The sequence below is a fragment of the Pseudophryne corroboree genome, chromosome 6, assembly GCF_028390025.1.
Source record: "Pseudophryne corroboree isolate aPseCor3 chromosome 6, aPseCor3.hap2, whole genome shotgun sequence".
Lineage (NCBI taxonomy): Eukaryota > Metazoa > Chordata > Amphibia > Anura > Myobatrachidae > Pseudophryne > Pseudophryne corroboree.
In genome coordinates, this window is record NC_086449.1 from 340,508,399 (window position 1) to 340,522,876 (window position 14,478).

The 14,478-nt window shown below is 38.4% G+C and overlaps 3 pseudogenes; 2 read left to right on the forward strand and 1 right to left on the reverse strand.

Annotated features, from left to right (window-relative positions):
- Positions 1-1,232: 1,232 nt before the first annotated feature.
- Positions 1,233-1,351, reverse strand: LOC134937089 (5S ribosomal RNA; annotated as a pseudogene).
- A 5,177-nt stretch (positions 1,352-6,528) lies between these two features.
- LOC134937101 (5S ribosomal RNA) lies at positions 6,529-6,647 on the forward strand (annotated as a pseudogene).
- A 6,860-nt stretch (positions 6,648-13,507) lies between these two features.
- On the forward strand, positions 13,508-13,626 carry LOC134937113 (5S ribosomal RNA; annotated as a pseudogene).
- The last annotated feature ends 852 nt before the right edge of the window (positions 13,627-14,478 follow it).

Sequence of the window (14,478 nt, forward strand, 5' to 3'; positions counted from 1 at the left end):
GGACTTATGTTTATGGTTTTCATACTGCATGCTAGTCAGCTCCTTTATTGCCCTACTTTTATTAGGGATGATATACCTTAACATTTTCTGTATTTTTATGAATGTATACTCCAGCAATTAGAAGAGTGTGGGGTCTGCCACATACTGAGTTGTATATATATCAGTGAAGCCTTGCACCTATTATAAAATAAGCCTGTCTGCTAAGGTGTATGACACCCTTCAGATGTGGATCCTTTAGAGCTACAACTGTTGAGGGTCTCTACAAGGTCATTATATATTGATATAGCAAAACCTACATACTGTACATCAAAATAGACTGTTGCATAATCTGTATTTTACATCTCCGTGACAATCTATAATCAATAAATCTAAACCCATGAAATTGGTCATGCTCAAATTCCTACACTGTTAACAGAAATTTGGTTTGGTTCCGCACAGGAAAAATGTGGTAATGATGAACATAGATTAATACACAGATTGTAGAAAACTGTTCAGGGAATGACCAACGATACTAAGTTTAAATTTAAAGATTCTTAATGAAGACATCTAAATAATTATTTGAGTTGGTGGTGCTCCCAGAGTCAGTAATGGTTAAGCAAAGAGAAGAAAAAAGAAAGACTCTGTGCTGGGGCACGCTTAGAAATTTGAAATAAGTTTATTAAAACTTAACATTTAATTAATAACGAATAAAAGTAATGAGGAGTTTGATACAAAAAAATTGTTCAAGAACACAAAGTAAACATATATATTGACAGAAATCAGGATAAGCCTGATACAAAATTATGGGCACCTGTGGTGAAAAATATACTGAAAAACATAAAAAATTACAAAAAATTAATATTATTAAGGTGCCTGAGTTAATCAAAATTCAAAATTGGAGTAGAGGTAAATGATATGTACATATAATCACCGCAGTGATAATTGTAGGTAAGCACCTAGTCTAAAACCTCATGAGAATAGATGAGAGGCACAAAGGTTCATAATTGAAATGTCAAATGACTGAGGGTAATCACCTGGTAGAGATTCTGTTTGCTAAAAGGCTAGATCCTTATAGATAACAAAGCATTTAAGATAAAAGTATGATTATTAAAGATACAAAAGAGCATTGATAAATAAGCCTAAAGGCAAAGCCAATTGTAGATAAATAGAAGGTTTGCGGGAAAGTTGGATAAGGAATAGGTAAGTTTCAGAAGTTGCTCTAACACTTCTGCTGTTTGTGATCAGAGGTCACAATCTTACTGCACCTGATATTCCCAAGAGGTCACCCTACTAGGTACTGATCAGGCTTATCAGCGCTTAGCTTCCAAGGTCGGATGAGATTGGGCGTTGCTGCTGAAATATGGCAGTAATAAACACTAGGACACAAATGAGAGAGTGTAATGAGTAGTGAGCAACAAGGTACTTCTGCTGTCCAGTTTCTAGCGCAGATTCTCTGTTGCTGTGAGCATTGCAGAGAGTGGTCTCGCATCTGGATGAGAGGGTACTAAAAATAGAAGTGAGATATGCTCAGAATAGGGAGGAAACCCTGCCTTCTGCTGTCCACTGTCTTATATAGATATATAGCGGACAGTGGATGAGAGAGGTGGGTTAGGCTTACCTATTGAAAAAAAGGGTGGTGGGAAAATTAGAAGAAGGAGAAGAAATGGTAATGTGGTGAGATCACAAATTAACAAAAAATTAAGTAAATTATGAAATAAAACAATCATGAAATCAACGATTAATTGGAAAAAGGAAAGTAAACACAGGCTGCATGGTAAAGGCTTACCAAAATGGGTATAGGACCCTGTTTATGCAGAAAGGATTCTGCAAAAAAATATTACATTTAAAAGGAAATACCAGAAAATGGTTTAGAACAATAATTAAGGATCAAAAATAGCAAACATGGGAAAAAAAAAAAAAAACAATATTGATTATATATCAGTATCAGTTAAATAACTGGAGTCCAAATGGGCACATACAATACCAGGGAGTCCCAAAAGTGATCTGAGCTAGAAAGAGTTCAGCATCACTGAGCACAGACGGACCGTTTCACCAGGGTGGCTTGTTCACTGTGTCAGGGCATAAGGAAAAAGCTGCTGTATTTAAGGCAGAGGAGGGAGGGAACTGGGAGGGCTTAACATCACTAGGGATTCCGATTGGTGGAAGTCCATAGTGACATCACCCTCATTTTAAATAGGGAATTGTGCTGATGAAAAAAAGGGAAACATCAAAGACATCAAAAACAGCAGAAGGCTGGCGAATGTTCTTACACCTGAAAGTGTAAATATAAAGTCATGAGGAGGTGGCTGCCGTATGAATAGTTCATTGAGATGTTCTGTATATCGGGATCCCGCGATCGCGTCAGACCGGAAGTGTCGTTCTTGGCCGGAAGTCATGTGGTCGCGTGCGTTCCGGAGTTTGCGTTTCAACTGGACGTCAGGCCGGAAGTAAAGTCATCCGTTTATGCTATGAGGCTGGAGTTGCTAGGTAACCGTTGTTAGATGGCCGGATATACGGAAAAAAGGTTTTATCACGGCTGGAAGTGTTGCAATGCATTCGTGCACTGTTAGTAGCTCATCTTATTGCCATAGTATGCATTAGTGTGGTGGATCTTCATGGCTTGGGTCACATGGGAAACACTGAAAAAATATAAAAATAATAATAATAATAATAATAATAATAATAATGATAAATAAATAAATAAATGGAAATATTGGATCTCCTAAAAACCGGGAGAGGGGAGAGAGACAAAGTGGTTAGTTAGAGTATTGGTTGCGGATGACACACTTATCGAGTACCACAGTCGATTTGTAAACTCCCCTATGGTATATAACCCATTTCCATAATAGCAAGGAGAGTGGGCTTCCCTGGGTGCGACTTCTAACCATCAGATGACAAAAACTCCAAAAGCTTCCATATGCAGTTCATATATATACATCATATCATGGATGCAGGTAAGTAAAGAGAAATCTGTATGTTTACGATCCCAATAGCCTATGCATAGGACTTAGGTCTCCATTATGAGGGACCCAGCTCCAACAGGATGATACGCACTTTGTTGTTTGTGTAGAATTACCACGTGCCTCACAACATCATTCACAGAGTCAAAAGATTCAATAAGTTTAAAAATTCCTATGCATAATATAATCAATTAAAGATATGGGATTGAAAAATATCATAAATCATTGATTTCAAAACAAATTTCATACCAATCAATATCCCTTATATGAAAGCAGGAAGATGATACAACACATTGATCATGCTTGAATTTTATAACCGTGTGAAGTTTATACATGCTTTGCAACACATCAAAAAGGACTGATTGTCATCCCAGTGTGGAGTTTGTATGTGCTTCAAATCACAAAACTTGTTCAAATGTATCCAGAAGTGAAAGTGTCATCCCAGTGTGGAGTTTGTATATGCTTCAAACCACAAAAATTGAATATGCAGTCACTTACTCTCAAGAGATGATAATAACCCCCTATGGGAGTTAATGCACAATTTTGAATATCCTATATCAATATTATATGTACAGCATAAAAAATAATAATAATTGTCCTCAAATCACAGCTGGAAATAAATGACCTGTATCTTTCTCCATAAAGAATACCCTTTAATTGAAAAAGTGCATCAATAGAGACCACTTCATAGATGAATTTCCTTGATTGGAAATGGAAAGATACCGAGGTATAGGAAGGTGCAGACCTTCTGCTGTCTCAAACATCTGCATATAGCATCGAATGTCAGGATGAGAGGGGTCTGCCTCCTTCACCGCGGTATTGAAATAGGAGAAATAGAGGTACCTACTTCTGCTTTTCCAATGTTGCTGCTCAGAACCCTTTGTTACTACAGCATTGCAGAGTAGCCCGGCTGCTGGAATGAGAGAGTGTGTACATGGAAAGGAAATCACACAGTTATCCAATGGAGATAAAGGAGAGGCTAGTACCAAAGTACTTGAAGGGTTGAACCCTCTGCTTTCCCCATATCTGCTATCAGCATCGAATATTGGGATGAGAGGGGTCCATTCCCTTCACCTTGGTATGAAACAAGACAAGTAGAGGTCTCAATTCTGCTTTTCCAAAATTGCTGCTCTGTTATTATAATAAGTCATGAAGAAAAAACAAAAAAACCCTTGTCGTGTTTGATTTGTGAGATTAGATGTGCGGAGTCCCCAATAGGGAGAGCGGGAGAGGGTTTGTGGTAGGACTGAATAACCTGATGATATAAAAAGTGATTTGTTACATAAATGAATTAAAGTGTGGGAGTGGAAGTGAGAATAATGCTTAAGGTTTGGGAACTGTGTGTAAAGAGAAGAAAGGGTAATATGTGGGTGTGTGTAAGGCCGAGATTTTAAGGAAGTTGAAGGATAATGGTGATACTAGCAGGGTGTGACACATAGGGAAAAGAGGGAGGGAGGTGAGGGAGAGGGATGCAAAGGAAGAGAGAAAGTGATTAAATGTTATGAGAAGGGAAAAGGTGGTGATATGTGTGTTATGCAGTGAGGAGGTGTGTTGAGAATTGGAAAATTATTTAAAGAAAAGCCGTGTAATTTATGTATTCATTCATGCCCTTGGGTGCTAGGCAATCCAATTTGAAAGTCCATTCGGATTCATGTCTCAAAAGCTCTTTCATGAGGTCGCCACCACGAATTCCCAAGCTGATTTTCTCTATTCCAAAAGCTTTCAAATCATTCGGGTTACCCCCATGGTGGTGATGGAAGTGGCATGCGACTGAGGTCAATTTTTTGTGTTTTGAGATATCAGTTGAGGCATTCCTCACAGATCCAACATGTTCTAAAATACGTTGTTTTAGGGCCCTTGTAGTGATGCCCACGTATTTCATGTTGCAACTGCAGTAAATGCAGTACACGACTCCAATGGCATTACAGTTGATAAATTGTTCGATGGTTAGTAGGTTGTTATAACGGTCCCGTATAGTGGACATTTTGGTCATATGGGAACATGCTTTACAATTTCCGCAAGGAAAAGAGCCTTTGAGAGTGGTGATTTTCTTTGGATTCTTGGTATAGTGGCTACTCGTTAGTCTGTCCTTGAGATTTCTGGAACGTCTCCAGCTCATGGATACCTTCTGTCCAATAGTCTTAGAAAGATCCTCATCCAAGTGTAGAATTGACCAATGTTTGTCAATAGATTCTTTAATCAATTTCCACTCCTTACAGAAAGTGCCCACAAATCTTAGAGTATTGTTTTGTGTGGATGAATTCGTACTTTCCTTGTTAGGGAAAATCAAGGTATCCCTCGGTATTTGATTGCAGTGCCATCTAGCTCTTTTGATAGAGCGATGGCTGTAGCCTCGTTCCAGTAGTCTTGAGGTGAGTTCATTGCTCTTCAATCTGAAGGTATTGGGATCTGAGCAGTTCCTTTTAAGGCGCAAAAACTCCCCTTTGGGGATATTGGTGATGGTAGGTGGAAAATGAGAACTGGTTTGATGGAGAAGGCTATTGGTGGCTGTGGTCTTTCGATACAGTTCGGTTTGTATGAGGCCATCCGGAGTTTTGTATATATTGAGATCCAGAAAGGATACTTGATTGGTGCTAATGTGGTATGTAAGCTTGAGATTGATATTGTTGCAGTTTAATGCTGCAATAAAGGATAGTAGTAATTTCTCATCACCTTCCCAGATCAGGATAATGTCGTCTATGTAACGCCACCAAGCTAAGATATGTTGAGTGAATTTGTCATTATCAGGGTGCATGACAATTTCTCTTTCCCACCAGCCTAAATAAAGGTGATGTCACTATGGACTTCCACCAATCGGAATCCCTAGTGATGTTAAGCCCTCCCAGTTCCCTCCCTCCTCTGCCTTAAATACAGCAGCTTTTTCCTTATGCCCTGACACAGTGAACAAGCCACCCTGGTGAAACGGTCCGTCTGTGCTCAGTGATGCTGAACTCTTTCTAGCTCAGATCACTTTTGGGACTCCCTGGTATTGTATGTGCCCATTTGGACTCCAGTTATTTAACTGATACTGATATATAATCAATATTGTTTTTTTCCATGTTTGCTATTTTTGATCCTTAATTATTGTTCTAAACCATTTTCTGGTATTTCCTTTTAAATGTAATATTTTTTTGCAGAATCCTTTCTGCATAAACAGGGTCCTATACCCATTTTGGTAAGCCTTTACCATGCAGCCTGTGTTTACTTTCCTTTTTCCAATTAATCGTTGATTTCATGATTGTTTTATTTCATAATTTACTTAATTTTTTGTTAATTTGTGATCTCACCACATTACCATTTCTTCTCCTTCTTCTAATTTTCCCACCACCCTTTTTTTCAATAGGTAAGCCTAACCCACCTCTCTCATCCACTGTCCGCTATATATCTATATAAGACAGTGGACAGCAGAAGGCAGGGTTTCCTCCCTATTCTGAGCATATCTCACTTCTATTTTTAGTACCCTCTCATCCAGATGCGAGACCACTCTCTGCAATGCTCACAGCAACAGAGAATCTGCGCTAGAAACTGGACAGCAGAAGTACCTTGTTGCTCACTACTCATTACACTCTCTCATTTGTGTCCTAGTGTTTATTACTGCCATATTTCAGCAGCAACGCCCAATCTCATCCGACCTTGGAAGCTAAGCGCTGATAAGCCTGATCAGTACCTAGTAGGGTGACCTCTTGGGAATATCAGGTGCAGTAAGATTGTGACCTCTGATCACAAACAGCAGAAGTGTTAGAGCAACTTCTGAAAATTACCTATTCCTTATCCAACTTTCCCGCAAACCTTCTATTTATCTACAATTGGCTTTGCCTTTAGGCTTATTTATCAATGCTCTTTTGTATCTTTAATAATCATACTTTTATCTTAAATGCTTTGTTATCTATAAGGATCTAGCCTTTTAGCAAACAGAATCTCTACCAGGTGATTACCCTCAGTCATTTGACATTTCAATTATGAACCTTTGTGCCTCTCATCTATTCTCATGAGGTTTTAGACTAGGTGCTTACCTACAATTATCACTGCGGTGATTATATGTACATATCATTTACCTCTACTCCAATTTTGAATTTTGATTAACTCAGGCACCTTAATAATATTAATTTTTTGTAATTTTTTATGTTTTTCAGTATATTTTTCACCACAGGTGCCCATAATTTTGTATCAGGCTTATCCTGATTTCTGTCAATATATATGTTTACTTTGTGTTCTTGAACAATTTTTTTGTATCAAACTCCTCATTACTTTTATTCGTTATTAATTAAATGTTAAGTTTTAATAAACTTATTTCAAATTTCTAAGCGTGCCCCAACACAGAGTCTTTCTTTTTTCTTCTCTTTGCTTAACCATTACTGACTCTGGGAGCACCACCAACTCAAATAATTATTTAGATGTCTTCATTAAGAATCTTTAAATTTAAACTTAGTATCGTTGGTCATTCCCTGAACAGTTTTCTACAATCTGTGTATTAATCTATGTTCATCATTACCACATTTTTCCTGTGCGGAACCAAACCAAATTTCTGTTAACTCTGTAACCCCTGCTGATTAAATCTTCAGTTTCAGGCTCCAGCACGGTTTATATACCAATACTGTTTTCTAATAATTAATGCTATTCTGCTAATAGATTTTTTCTTTTTGATACTTCTGAATGTTCATTAAGCACATTTTTTATTTAACATACACTAACTTTATACGTGATTCATAATTCAGGACACTAGGAACTAGCTGCCAACACTTATCCTAAAATGGCAACATTTAGCTTGAGAAATGAACTGACGAGTAGACATACCATACCTGAAAATCTTGACGATATATTTGACAATATCTCAGAAGCACCATCCGGTAACAAAGGATGGGAATCTGATTTGTACAAATTAAGATCCTGTCTACAAAAAAGACTACGATCATCTTGGGACATAAAAACGATGGAAAGTTATAATAAAAATAAAATTACCCCACGGGGTTTGAGACCCAACATATTTCCCACTTTCCAGTTAATTACTGAAAGTCTGACAGCAGAATGGGAAGGTATACTCCTGAAATGCTCACAAGACCTTATGGCTGTGTTACTGATCAGTACCTAGTAGGGTGACCTCTTGGGAATATCAGGTGCAGTAAGATTGTGACCTCTGATCACAAACAGCAGAAGTGTTAGAGCAACTTCTGAAAATTACCTATTCCTTATCCAACTTTCCCGCAAACCTTCTATTTATCTACAATTGGCTTTGCCTTTAGGCTTATTTATCAATGCTCTTTTGTATCTTTAATAATCATACTTTTATCTTAAATGCTTTGTTATCTATAACAAGATCCTACAATTCAACAGTCCAGACCTAAATGCAAGAATAAGTCGACCTTTTTTCCTCCCGAACACCTCTCAGCTGAAATAAAGATTTTTCAAGAACTTGTCTCCAGAGATCTAGACAAAATATATCTACAATCTAGGAAAAACCCCAATTATGGAGACAATCTTAATACTACAGAACGCAAAACCTTACGGGATATACAATCCTGGACCGACATAATAATCAAACCTTCTGATAAAGGAGGAAATGTAGTACTCTGGCCGAAAGTAATGTATACTACTGAGGCCATGAGACAACTAGGAGATTCACAATGCTATAAACGCATACTTTTTGACCCTACGGACAACTTCAGGATTGCCCTTAACAGGATTTTGGACCGGGCTCACTCTATGGGCACTCTTACCAAAGAAGAGAAGATCTACCTTACTACTGACAAACCTAAAACTCCCACCCTCTACCTATTGCCGAAAATACATAAAAATATCAATGTCCCTCCGGGGCGCCCTATTGTATCTGGGCAAGGGGGCTTACTCGAAAAACCTAGTGTTTTTTTGGATCTACACCTGCGACAACATGTGCTCAATCTTCCCTCATACATAAGGGATACCACCGATGTACTTCAAAAACTACATGACATCAAACTGGACACCCACCACCTTTTGGTTACCCTCGATGTTGAATCTTTATACACTAGCATCAATCACCAGGTGGGCATACAAGCTGTGCAGTACTTCCTCGGTATGGCCGATAACAGCGATTTTCACAATTTTCTGATTGAACTTCTGGAATTTGTACTCACTCGCAACTATTTCACCTTCAATGACCACTTTTTCCTTCAGATCCGGGGCACTGCTATGGGTGCCGCTTGTGCCCCTACTTACGCCAACCTTTATTTAGGCTGGTGGGAAAGAGAAATTGTCATGCACCCTGATAATGACAAATTCACTCAACATATCTTAGCTTGGTGGCGTTACATAGACGACATTATCCTGATCTGGGAAGGTGATGAGAAATTACTACTATCCTTTATTGCAGCATTAAACTGCAACAATATCAATCTCAAGCTTACATACCACATTAGCACCAATCAAGTATCCTTTCTGGATCTCAATATATACAAAACTCCGGATGGCCTCATACAAACCGAACTGTATCGAAAGACCACAGCCACCAATAGCCTTCTCCATCAAACCAGTTCTCATTTTCCACCTACCATCACCAATATCCCCAAAGGGGAGTTTTTGCGCCTTAAAAGGAACTGCTCAGATCCCAATACCTTCAGATTGAAGAGCAATGAACTTACCTCAAGACTACTGGAACGAGGCTACAGCCATCGCTCTATCAAAAGAGCTAGATGGCACTGCAATCAAATACCGAGGGATACCTTGATTTTCCCTAACAAGGAAAGTACGAATTCATCCACACAAAACAATACTCTAAGATTTGTGGGCACTTTCTGTAAGGAGTGGAAATTGATTAAAGAATCTATTGACAAACATTGGTCAATTCTACACTTGGATGAGGATCTTTCTAAGACTATTGGACAGAAGGTATCCATGAGCTGGAGACGTTCCAGAAATCTCAAGGACAGACTAACGAGTAGCCACTATACCAAGAATCCAAAGAAAATCACCACTCTCAAAGGCTCTTTTCCTTGCGGAAATTGTAAAGCATGTTCCCATATGACCAAAATGTCCACTATACGGGACCGTTATAACAACCTACTAACCATCGAACAATTTATCAACTGTAATGCCATTGGAGTCGTGTACTGCATTTACTGCAGTTGCAACATGAAATACGTGGGCATCACTACAAGGGCCCTAAAACAACGTATTTTAGAACATGTTGGATCTGTGAGGAATGCCTCAACTGATATCTCAAAACACAAAAAATTGACCTCAGTCGCACGCCACTTCCATCACCACCATGGGGGTAACCCGAATGATTTGAAAGCTTTTGGACTAGAGAAAATCAGCTTGGGAATTCGTGGTGGCGACCTCATGAAAGAGCTTTTGAGACATGAATCCGAATGGACTTTCAAATTGGATTGCCTAGCACCCAAGGGCATGAATGAATACATAAATTACACGGCTTTTCTTTAAATAATTTTCCAATTCTCAACACACCTCCTCACTGCATAACACACATATCACCACCTTTTCCCTTCTCATAACATTTAATCACTTTCTCTCTTCCTTTGCATCCCTCTCCCTCACCTCCCTCCCTCTTTTCCCTATGTGTCACACCCTGCTAGTATCACCATTATCCTTCAACTTCCTTAAAATCTCGGCCTTACACACACCCACATATTACCCTTTCTTCTCTTTACACACAGTTCCCAAACCTTAAGCATTATTCTCACTTCCACTCCCACACTTTAATTCATTTATGTAACAAATCACTTTTTATATCATCAGGTTATTCAGTCCTACCACAAACCCTCTCCCGCTCTCCCTATTGGGGACTCCGCACATCTAATCTCACAAATCAAACACGACAAGGGTTTTTTTGTTTTTTCTTCATGACTTATTATAATAACAGAGCAGCAATTTTGGAAAAGCAGAATTGAGACCTCTACTTGTCTTGTTTCATACCAAGGTGAAGGGAATGGACCCCTCTCATCCCAATATTCGATGCTGATAGCAGATATGGGGAAAGCAGAGGGTTCAACCCTTCAAGTACTTTGGTACTAGCCTCTCCTTTATCTCCATTGGATAACTGTGTGATTTCCTTTCCATGTACACACTCTCTCATTCCAGCAGCCGGGCTACTCTGCAATGCTGTAGTAACAGAGGGTTCTGAGCAGCAACATTGGAAAAGCAGAAGTAGGTACCTCTATTTCTCCTATTTCAATACCGCGGTGAAGGAGGCAGACCCCTCTCATCCTGACATTCGATGCTATATGCAGATGTTTGAGACAGCAGAAGGTCTGCACCTTCCTATACCTCGGTATCTTTCCATTTCCAATCAAGGAAATTCATCTATGAAGTGGTCTCTATTGATGCACTTTTTCAATTAAAGGGTATTCTTTATGGAGAAAGATACAGGTCATTTATTTCCAGCTGTGATTTGAGGACAATTATTATTATTTTTTATGCTGTACATATAATATTGATATAGGATATTCAAAATCGTGCATTAACTCCCATAGGGGGTTATTATCATCTCTTGAGAGTAAGTGACTGCATATTCAATTTTTGTGGTTTGAAGCATATACAAACTCCACACTGGGATGACACTTTCACTTCTGGATACATTTGAACAAGTTTTGAGATTTGAAGCACATACAAACTCCACACTGGGATGACAATCAGTCCTTTTTGATGTGTTGCAAAGCATGTATAAACTTCACACGGTTATAAAATTCAAGCATGATCAATGTGTTGTATCATCTTCCTGCTTTCATATAAGGGATATTAATTGGTATGAAATTTGTTTTGAAATCAATGATTTATGATATTTTTCAATCCCATATCTTTAATTGATTATATTATGCATAGGAATTTTTAAACTTATTGAATCTTTTGACTCTGTGAATGATGTTGTGAGGCACGTGGTAATTCTACACAAACAACAAAGTGCGTATCATCCTGTTGGAGCTGGGTCCCTCATAATGGAGACCTAAGTCCTATGCATAGGCTATTGGGATCGTAAACATACAGATTTCTCTTTACTTACCTGCATCCATGATATGATGTATATATATGAACTGCATATGGAAGCGTTTGGAGTTTTTGTCATCTGATGGTTAGAAGTCGCACCCAGGGAAGCCCACTCTCCTTGCTATTATGGAAATGGGTTATATACCATAGGGGAGTTTACAAATCGACTGTGGTACTCGATAAGTGTGTCATCCGCAACCAATACTCTAACTAACCACTTTGTCTCTCTCCCCTCTCCCGGTTTTTAGGAGATCCAATATTTCCATTTATTTATTTATTTATCATTATTATTATTATTATTATTATTATTATTATTATTTTTATATTTTTTCAGTGTTTCCTATGTGACCCAAGCCATGAAGATCCACCACACTAATGCATACTATGGCAATAAGATGAGCTACTAACAGTGCACGAATGCATTGCAACACTTCCAGCCGTGATAAAACCTTTTTTCCGTATATCCGGCCATCTAACAACGGTTACCTAGCAACTCCAGCCTCATAGCATAAACGGATGACTTTACTTCCGGCCTGACGTCCAGTTGAAATGCAAACTCCGGAACGCACGCGACCACATGACTTCCGGCCAAGAACGACACTTCCGGTCTGACGCGATCGCGGGATCCCGATATACAGAACATCTCAATGAACTATTCATACGGCAGCCACCTCCTCATGACTTTATATTTACACTTTCAGGTGTAAGAACATTCGCCAGCCTTCTGCTGTTTTTGATGTCTTTGATGTTTCCCTTTTTTTCATCAGCACAATTCCCTATTTAAAATGAGGGTGATGTCACTATGGACTTCCACCAATCGGAATCCCTAGTGATGTTAAGCCCTCCCAGTTCCCTCCCTCCTCTGCCTTAAATACAGCAGCTTTTTCCTTATGTCCTGACACAGTGAACAAGCCACCCTGGTGAAACGGTCCGTCTGTGCTCAGTGATGCTGAACTCTTTCTAGCTCAGATCACTTTTGGGACTCCCTGGTATTGTATGTGCCCATTTGGACTCCAGTTATTTAACTGATACTGATATATAATCAATATTGTTTTTTTCCATGTTTGCTATTTTTGATCCTTAATTATTGTTCTAAACCATTTTCTGGTATTTCCTTTTAAATGTAATATTTTTTTGCAGAATCCTTTCTGCATAAACAGGGTCCTATACCCATTTTGGTAAGCCTTTACCATGCAGCCTGTGTTTACTTTCCTTTTTCCAATTAATCGTTGATTTCATGATTGTTTTATTTCATAATTTACTTAATTTTTTGTTAATTTGTGATCTCACCACATTACCATTTCTTCTCCTTCTTCTAATTTTCCCACCACCCTTTTTTTCAATAGGTAAGCCTAACCCACCTCTCTCATCCACTGTCCGCTATATATCTATATAAGACAGTGGACAGCAGAAGGCAGGGTTTCCTCCCTATTCTGAGCAAATCTCACTTCTATTTTTAGTACCCTCTCATCCAGATGCGAGACCACTCTCTGCAATGCTCACAGCAACAGAGAATCTGCGCTAGAAACTGGACAGCAGAAGTACCTTGTTGCTCACTACTCATTACACTCTCTCATTTGTGTCCTAGTGTTTATTACTGCCATATTTCAGCAGCAACGCCCAATCTCATCCGACCTTGGAAGCTAAGCGCTGATAAGCCTGATCAGTACCTAGTAGGGTGACCTCTTGGGAATATCAGGTGCAGTAAGATTGTGACCTCTGATCACAAACAGCAGAAGTGTTAGAGCAACTTCTGAAACTTACCTATTCCTTATCCAACTTTCCCACAAGCCTTCTATTTATCTACAATTGGCTTTGCCTTTAGGCTTATTTATCAATGCTCTTTTGTATCTTTAATAATCATACTTTTATCTTAAATGCTTTGTTATCTATAAGGATCTAGCCTTTTAGCAAACAGAATCTCTACCAGGTAATTACCCTCAGTCATTTGACATTTCAATTATGAACCTTTGTGCCTCTCATCTATTCTCATGAGGTTTTAGACTAGGTGCTTACCTACAATTATCACTGCGGTGATTATATGTACATATCATTTACCTCTACTCCAATTTTGAATTTTGATTAACTCAGGCACCTTAATAATATAAATTTTTTGTAATTTTTTATGTTTTTCAGTATATTTTTCACCACAGGTGCCCATAATTTTGTATCAGGCTTATCCTGATTTCTGTCAATATATATGTTTACTTTGTGTTCTTGAACAATTTTTTTGTATCAAACTCCTCATTACTTTTATTCGTTATTAATTAAATGTTAAGTTTTAATAAACTTATTTCAAATTTCTAAGCGTGCCCCAACACAGAGTCTTTCTTTTTTCTTCTCTTTGCTCAAATTCCTACACTGTCAAGAAGCCATAGAAATATAGTATTGTTCCAAATAATGTACCTAATATATCATGTCTCAAAAGATAAATATAATTTTTATAGGAATTCCTCAATAGCAGTTGTTTGAAACACGGGGCCATAAAAGCTGCTTTAAAGCTCATTAGAAGATAAACATTCTTTTGTAAAGACTTCACAAGGAAAGGGGGGGGGGTAGGAGC